Source organism: Hylaeus volcanicus, unplaced genomic scaffold, assembly GCF_026283585.1.
Source record: "Hylaeus volcanicus isolate JK05 unplaced genomic scaffold, UHH_iyHylVolc1.0_haploid 12258___fragment_2___debris, whole genome shotgun sequence".
Lineage (NCBI taxonomy): Eukaryota > Metazoa > Arthropoda > Insecta > Hymenoptera > Colletidae > Hylaeus > Hylaeus volcanicus.
Window position 1 is genome coordinate 208266 of NW_026531631.1, and position 8455 is coordinate 216720.

Sequence of the window (8455 nt, forward strand, 5' to 3'; positions counted from 1 at the left end):
GTGGAATATAAATTAATATTATTCCAACAATTATTCCAAGTAAAGAAAACTATATCGAATGTATTAGTATATACTATATATTAAATACATCAAAATATGTCGTCTTTTATTGTATTTCACAGAAACAGAACAGCAAGTGACGAATGTGAAAAATGCCAAATATTAATATTGCATTTGATAAATTCACAAAACGATTTGTATAAGCCCAGATTTTACTAAACGAAGTTTCAATAGAATTCAAGTAGTTTTAAAAGAAATTAATACTCCTTTATTTCATATAAAGTATGTTAATAAAATATTCGCAGCCCTGGACGTTAATTTAAAAAAATTCTGTCATTAATACTGCCCTATAAAAAAATTCGCGAACAAACTCCAATTATCGAATATTCATTCCATTCGTTCCTTTCATTCCGCGATACGAAATACGACCTGTCGCTGAAAATACCAACGAATCGAAACCGTTGGCCCAGACTCGCGAAAACCCGCGTTTATCCGTACCGTAATCAATTTCCCTTGCGGATTTTCATCAAGCTGCAAATCATTTTCGCGAGCGTCGCTCAAAAGCGAATTAATCCACGTGGCCGACTTTATTAAACCTTTAAATCAAGTTACGGCTCAGCCAGCGTCCCGCTTTCTGAATTTTGCCCTATATAGTAAAAGTGATTGCGCCCTCCCGTCACGCCGGTTTTGCGCTGTGTGCTTCAATTAATGAGAAAAGTTCCGCTCGGTGGGGTCCGCTTATCGATATTCTTCGTTCCCGTGAATGCACCCGAAGCGCATAATTAAACGTCGAACTGGCATGCGACGAACGGCCAACAGTTTTTCGAACCGGCAAACGAACAAAAAGGGGAGGAACGATAACAACGAGGAAACGCGCATCGGATTAAAACTCGACGCTGTTATTCGACGATCGAGCCGTCCCTTTGTCGCGCGACGGCAATTTTGTCATTTCAATTTCAATCGCGGAATGAAAATGAACACTTGCTGATAAAATGCTTCTAGTGCTCTCCAAAACGTCGTCGATTGGCTCGCGTGCGTAACGATTGGGAAAAAGTCCAATGGGGTGCAGCGAATATTTTGTGTCACGCTATGAGTGAAAAATTGTATCGAAAATACTTGTAAAATTTTTGAAAAGAACAAAAATCATTCCTGAAGAGGTTAATAAATCAATTGATTTAAATTAAACATGGGCGTAATTGTTGTAATAAATGTATAAGTATATGAAAAAGATCGATAATCGAGGCTAGAACAAAATATATACACAGTATAAAAATGAAATAAAATACTTGAATTTAACGAATACTTGTCTTACTTTCATCTTCTGATTTGAATTTTTTGCTCAAAAAGGGGCCAAGGATAAAATCTAATAAAAGAACAACAGACTAATCAAGAGTGCAGAGTAAGGAAGACCACAGGTAAGTGGTAAATTGATGTGAAAATTTTAGTATAAATGGTACAATTACAGACTGAAACAAATTACCCTGAAATCAATTTATCTACAATGTAACAGTTCGTCTGATTTTCTCGAATCGAGGACCACTTAATTTAAACCATTGGCAAACGTAACAACCCCCGCGATAGCTCGTTGTCGCGACTCCGCAGCCACGTTCCGTCTCGTCGACTCGAATCAATTATTTCAGTGGTTCTTAACCTTTTTAAGCCCACGACACAGTTTAGAAGAAGATCCTTACAATTAGTCTTGTCGGTGTCACGACACAATTTAGGGAGAAACAAATCTGACACAGTTCTTACTACTGAAACGTCATAATAAGAACTTCTTAACCGTTATTGTTCTAATTTTCATTCACACGGGCTTAAACTTGGAATGATCAATTGTTTTTTTTTTTGTTTGGTTGTTCTTAGTCTCCTTGATTATTTAATTTAATGCGTGTTTGTTTTACGTTCTTTTACATTTCTTGTATTTATATATTAATACATTGTATAAAATTCTTGTATATATTACCTATTAGATTTATGTTTAATTACTTTCATATTTATGGAATCATGTTGTATATATATATATATTGATTCATATTTGTACTTATCAACTTCGTAATTACAAATTGTAAAAATCTTTTGCTCTGGTATATGTGCAAGATGACGTGTAGGTAATATGTCTTCATTATTTCGTCTTTTTTCACTTGATATAATGCCTCTTTTAATATACCTAACATTATCCTCGCAGGAGGAAATAAAAGACCATCTTAAATTATCAATTATATTAAACTACCATTGCACTGGCTCGCGTGACATCCACTGCTGCCGTTAGTGTGCTAAATAAATTATACTATTACAAAATTAATAAGTGAAAATACAGTTATTTCAACCCACCGTCGATATATATTACTTCTGTAATTGCATCCAACTGACATAGCAAGAAATAAAAGACCTTCATAAATCATTTAGCATGTTAATCTACCACTGCACTAACTCACGCGACATCCTGCTATCATTCGTGTATCGAATAAATTATAGCATCACAAAGCTAATAAGTGCAAAAACAATTACTTCGACACGTCGATCACCACGTCACCCATGAATGGGTGACGGAACTTTTCATTATGTAACTAAAAAAATTAATTTCGAAGGTGAGGCGGTGGAGAAAATAAATCTGGATAGGTTACACAATTAAATACTAGTACACGTGAATGATTTAATCTTCAATAGTCTCGAGACAAAATTGTAAGTCTGTAGAAACGCTACCAACAAATTTCATTAATAATTGCATCTAACATCATCCTCGTAGCCTGACAACGATTAGCATAGAACGGCCAACGGATGGAGAGAAATGAGAGACGAGCAATAGGAGCAGGAAAAATAAAAGAAGAGTCGAGGGAGCAGCATTGCAAGGCGGGTTGGGGTGGCTTTTTTTCCATGTGAAGCACTCCGGTGATCGTCGAAGCAAGAGAAGGCCCATGCTCCGCGTACGAACATCCAGTTGCAACCTGGAGCTCACCCTCTCTACCTTTAACCACCCCCAGTGCAACCAACGTCGTGTCACACCGCGTACAACCGCTGCACACGGTGACGTGCACACATATCGGTCGGCCTCTCTTGTTTAGTTAACCGAATATTTGCCCAATGATGCGCATGTCGCGATAAGCTGACGGGAGCACACAGATAGGTGCCGAGTCAATGTACATCCGGCGTCGATGTACGTGTATCTGTGTATTTTCCGCTCTCCTCGCCTCGTGACATCAATTTTCGAACGGCGGTGTTTTACGTCTGTGTATGCGTGTGGGTTCTATACTAGCACGTGGCTGTGGGTGTGTGCTGCGCATACATCAAAGGAAGCCGAACGTGGGGCACACTGTAAAAAGGGGGATGAAAGGGTTCAGCCTGGAGAACGAGAAGGAAACGCAAAGAGAGAAAGCTGGCAACGTTGTCGCTGAACCTTCGTATCGGTACGAAACGTAGAGAATTTTTGTATCTTTGGTGGGTAGACGTTTTTAAAAAGAATATTAAGCTTGGAAGAAGAAGGGGTAATTTTGAAAATTTTTTATATCGGCGATTACAAAAAAAAAAAACAAAATTAAGTGTGATCAGTGAGGGGTTGTTTGATTGGGTTAGATCCAGACTTGTTTGAGGTAATCTGGGATAGACTAGGTCAGGTAATTATCATTCTTTCTTAAAAAATTTAATAGCGTCATATTATAGAAATTGCCATACCAGATTTCAAATATAAACTTTTCAGATATAAGTTTTCTTATGAATACTCGTGAGACTGTATATACATGCGAACATTCACACGTACAAATATTTATAATTTCTCTTCTCTATTTTTAGACTCAGAAGGGAGAAATTTTGACTAATCGTAACGATTCTCCTGTCTATACAAGATCTTCAAGCGACTTCAGACTTCTACCAGAGCAGAAGTCATCTCGAGATTAATGCAACAGCCAGCAAAGTAACGGAAAAGAATGTAACGAGGAAACGATGGAGGCAGGTGATGCGAGAGACGGCGAGAAACGAAGGTGCAAGATCAACAGCAAGAAAGAACCACAAAGGTGCGCATTGTTCATGGATCCCTCCGTCTCGGAGATATCCATTCAAGTTTGATTACGGACAGAAGAAGGATTCCATTATCCGCGGATTCTCGATCGAATAATGGAGCGAAGAAGGAACTCGAAAGGTTGAGGAGCCTTAAATGCAAACGAGAACTTGAACCATCATTGCCTTTCCGATGTTCAATGCTATAGCTTCGAGCTTGGAAAGATCATTCGCTGATCAATTCGAATCGTAACATTATGAGAATGACGTGGACCCTATATATTGCTGGTTGAGATAAACAAAACAAAGTTTCATTAATTCTAGTATCGATAAGAAGAGCATGTGTATTTATTTGGACAGGCTAACTATGTAGACATTTCCATTTCATTGTATTTAAAAATCTTAGTGTTAATTATTATTAGATTGTGGAAATTTATGCAACGGTATGAATTTAAGTCTTTAAAGTAAACACAATATATGTACAATATATTCTACAATTAATGTAATATTTTTACTTCATGTTGGATAAATACACGTACTTTTCAGTACTTTCATGTATATACATGTATTCAACATATTTGTATTATAAATGCATAAAATCCGCATTGTAGCAATTATTATCCTGTAATAACACGTATGCACAACTACCAGTCATTAATCACAAAGAATTCTAACTATACCTAAAATTCTTTAATTATTAATCATTGCAGTCCAACATTGCCAAAATTATTCAAGTCATATTCGTTAGTAATTTCTTCAATTACGTTTTGGCCAACTTTCTAACCAACCCTGGGGACGACGAAACCTTCGACGAGACGCAAGGCCTCCTCGTGGCCTAGCGAGACGATGTCATCGTCGCCGACGACGAGCGTGATGCCTGGTGTCCACTTGAGAGTTCTACTCTTGAGAGTCGGTATCGAGAATAAGAGCCTTCCACACGAGCAAGCGGAAGTGCCTTCGCTCTGAAACCTGCCTGGTCGCAGAATCGGAGGCAGAATTTCATTCGAATAATAGAGCACGAATAGAAACCTTTCGTGACGATTTATTCGTGACGTTTATTCGATTTTACCCGGATCAGGTGTTGTTCGATCGACAGTGAAAGGGAATTTGATTTTACGATGATAACCAGTCGGGTGTTTTTTAAGAGCGTACAGTTGGTGATGATATTATTACGAAAGCATGGTTACAACGATGCCCTTTTTGTTACAAAATATATTGTTGTATCTTTAGTAACATATTATTACGATTTTAAAGCTTTTCGTAAGAAAATTAATCACTATTACGAACAGGTAAAACTATTCCTAACAAAGGAAGGATATACTTTATTGTTATTGAAGTCATGCCAATACTGAAAAGATAATATATGTTATTTTCCACGTGTTGACAGAAAATAATTTTGATCATCCACTGTTATTGTCACGAAGAGATGGCAACATTTTCTGTCACCATTCGATGCTTAAATTGCAATTTTGATTTAAAGAGAATAAAGAGAAGAAGGGTAGTATAAATAAAACTGTATGTCCACTGCACCCTCGAACAGTTACGAAGAAGATTATAAAGAAAAGAAGAAAGACGGAACTAATCTATGAGACCTGATTCGTGGTACCTGATGCAGACAATTATCGAAATCAGAGAAACAATCTCATGGCTGATGGAAACAATCATAATCGTAATCTCAGTATCTACCACAGGTTACTTTTGATAGCAACCCTTGATCACGGTCAAGTGGACATTTAACACAATTCCTGAAACAAGTAGAGACAACAAATAGTCTCGCATGCATAAAGGAGGATGATTATTAAATTCTTTATGCTTGGTACTCTGAACTGATAGAATTTGGTACATACTAGCGATAGGATCATGTGCCCTACTACTCGGGATAAGTTCTAAAAAGAGTGACTACAACCTTCCCCACGAGCAATCGCGAGATTCTCCAAGCGCTCTAAGTCATCGCGGCCCTCGATCAGCTCCCGCGTGATTGCGTGAAAGGGCCCTTAACCTTACGCTGTATCCACTACAGAGTAGCAACTCTTGATGGCAAATCGTTGAAGTGATTATCTAATATAACCTTTCATGAAACAAACATAGAAAATATTCGAGTTGTGCGTTCGAATGAAGATAACTATTCAAAATCTTTGAACCTGATACTATCAACATATAAATTAAACCTAATACAGGTTCACTTGCGAAGTGACCTGTCCTAATACAAATTCCCGTTTCAGCACAGGCACCAAGAAAAACAACCTCAACTTTCCCCACGAGCAATCGCGAGACTCTCCGATCTCCTCTAAACCGTCTCATCCCTAGATCAGCTACCCTCCGTGTGAACATAGCCTAACTCCAAACACCGTGGTCCTCTGCGGAGCACTCTCAACAGCATCTCCGGGGAGGGAATCTCTCCCGTGGACATCAGGCATAACACGGTAGCCACGGATGAACGAACAGAGCGACGGTAGCGGGCGCATGAATGAATAGAGCCGCGTATCCGGTCCACGCAGCATCCCTATAATCGCGAGGTCGCGCCACAGCGACCCACTGCCATCTTTGCCGTTTATTCGTCGTTAAGCCCTCCGCGGGCGCACGTACCTCCTCGATATCATCCTGATCTCATGCACCAGCGCCTCGAACGCCGCCAGTCTCCTATCTGGGTCCGCTCGCGCCACTTTTAACCCCCCTGGTCCGGTTCGCGACAGAGGGCGGCAGAGATACGGGGACGGAAGCAGCGTGGAAACCGAGAGAGGATCGCACACATAAACCGAACTGAACCAAGGATGTTCACTGAGAGACACGAGCCCCGTTCCCAGGACGTCCTCGCGGCGAGCACATGATCCTGACTGAAGGTGTAACGCCGTTTTCTCACGGCGACGCGAACGAGAACTCGAGGAACACGTACGAGACGCGACTGTCGCCGCCGAGTGCGCGGATTTGCGCTCGGCCGACCCGAGCTGGGCTTTACTACTACCGTCCGATTCCGCTTCTTTCCCTGCCCGGGAGCCGAGGCGTCGATACCCGCGACGACGCTTGCGCGCCACCCCCGATCCACCCTTTCCCACCCGGGCATTTTCACAGCGCATTGGCTCCAAGCCTGTCGCCGCGACGCCACGGCGCCCCGCGCGAACGCTCTATTCCTCGCCAGCGCACGATATTAGGGGAGATCCTCTCGGCCCTCGTCCCAGCTGGACCCCATGTCGCGAATTTACCGATGTCCTGACGCGAACGGAATACCAGTCACGTGCTTTTCGGGGGATGTCGGTCAACGGGGCTGTTTGGGTGTTACGACGCGGGACCAGCTCTCGACGCTTTCAATTGGAGGCTCGGGTGCCGCAGCTGCGTCACTCGTGGCGGTTCCTTTTTTTATTTTTTTATTTTTTCGTCCTTTTCAGAGGGCAAAAGCGGGGAGAAGGAAGAAGTAATTCGGAGGAGATCGGTTGTGATTTCTGGACGAGCCTCGAGAATCGATCGGTTGAATGCCAGAGATCGTCGCTTTTACTTTTTTATTTTTTGGTCTTTTTTAGAAGAGGAAAGAGGGGAGGTGGTAATTTGGAGGAGATTGGGGGAGGTTTGTTGCGACTTTTGGACGAGCTCTACACACCTACCTATTCGGAAACATTCTACGATTTAGTTCATACATTATTATATGTTAATCTAACGGACATTAATTCCTGTGTACTGTTACTAAATACAAAATCGAACCTGTTTCTAAAAATTGAACATTGTAAACGGAGAACCAACAACACCGATAAATAAATTAATTCCAGAATGTAAACATTGGAATTAAAGAACCTAAAAAGTCCTGAAAAGTTTGAATACTAAATGCACACAGCTATCCATTCGGATTACAATATTTATTTTCAAGTATTTCGACCTCGACACTTTCAGCAAATTTTTTACGGAAAGTTCTGCTTCAATTGTTTAACCGGAATGCACGAGGAAGTTTCATAACTGTTTCGACGACCCCTGGTGGAAAGTTGAATTACCTAGGAATTTATATACGGGGGAGAGTTTGCATCGGTTTAGAGATTCTAGTGCTCATTTTTGTCCAGCATCAAAATGTTAACCCGAATTTTAATAACGAATATCCCGGTGCTTTTGCAAAATCTGGCGCATCGGTTTTTAAAGAGCGTTCGAAAGCTTTACGAAAACAGATGGTTTCCCGATGAAAGGACGTTTCGTCCAAGGTTGTTGGCGGACACCACGGCGAGGCTTGCAACCAGCGAGTTGCTTTAGATGCAATTTACGCTTGCCGCAATTGGCCCCTATATGGAGTCATTTGCTTAATGAAACCTGTGGGAAACTGGATTAAACACTCAGCTACCTAGCGATATCACCTAGAGGCGGTGAATTCGATAACCATAACATAATATTCGACTCGTTAAAAAGCGATAACCCGATAAGCGTGAGATTTAATCATCGAAATTGTATAATAAACAGAATATAACTATTAGAAATTAAAGCAGCTTCGTTA

At 40.8% G+C, this 8455-nt stretch overlaps 1 protein-coding gene across 1 annotated transcript in view; it reads right to left on the reverse strand.

Annotated features, from left to right (window-relative positions):
• Window positions 1-7858, reverse strand: part of LOC128882164 (beta-2 adrenergic receptor) — a 28402-nt gene extending 20544 nt beyond the window's left edge. The window contains exon 1 of the mRNA XM_054133737.1: window positions 6577-7858. The gene's annotated coding sequence lies outside the window, so the exon portion shown is untranslated. The remainder of the gene's footprint in view (window positions 1-6576) is intronic.
• Between the last annotated feature and the right edge of the window lie 597 nt (window positions 7859-8455).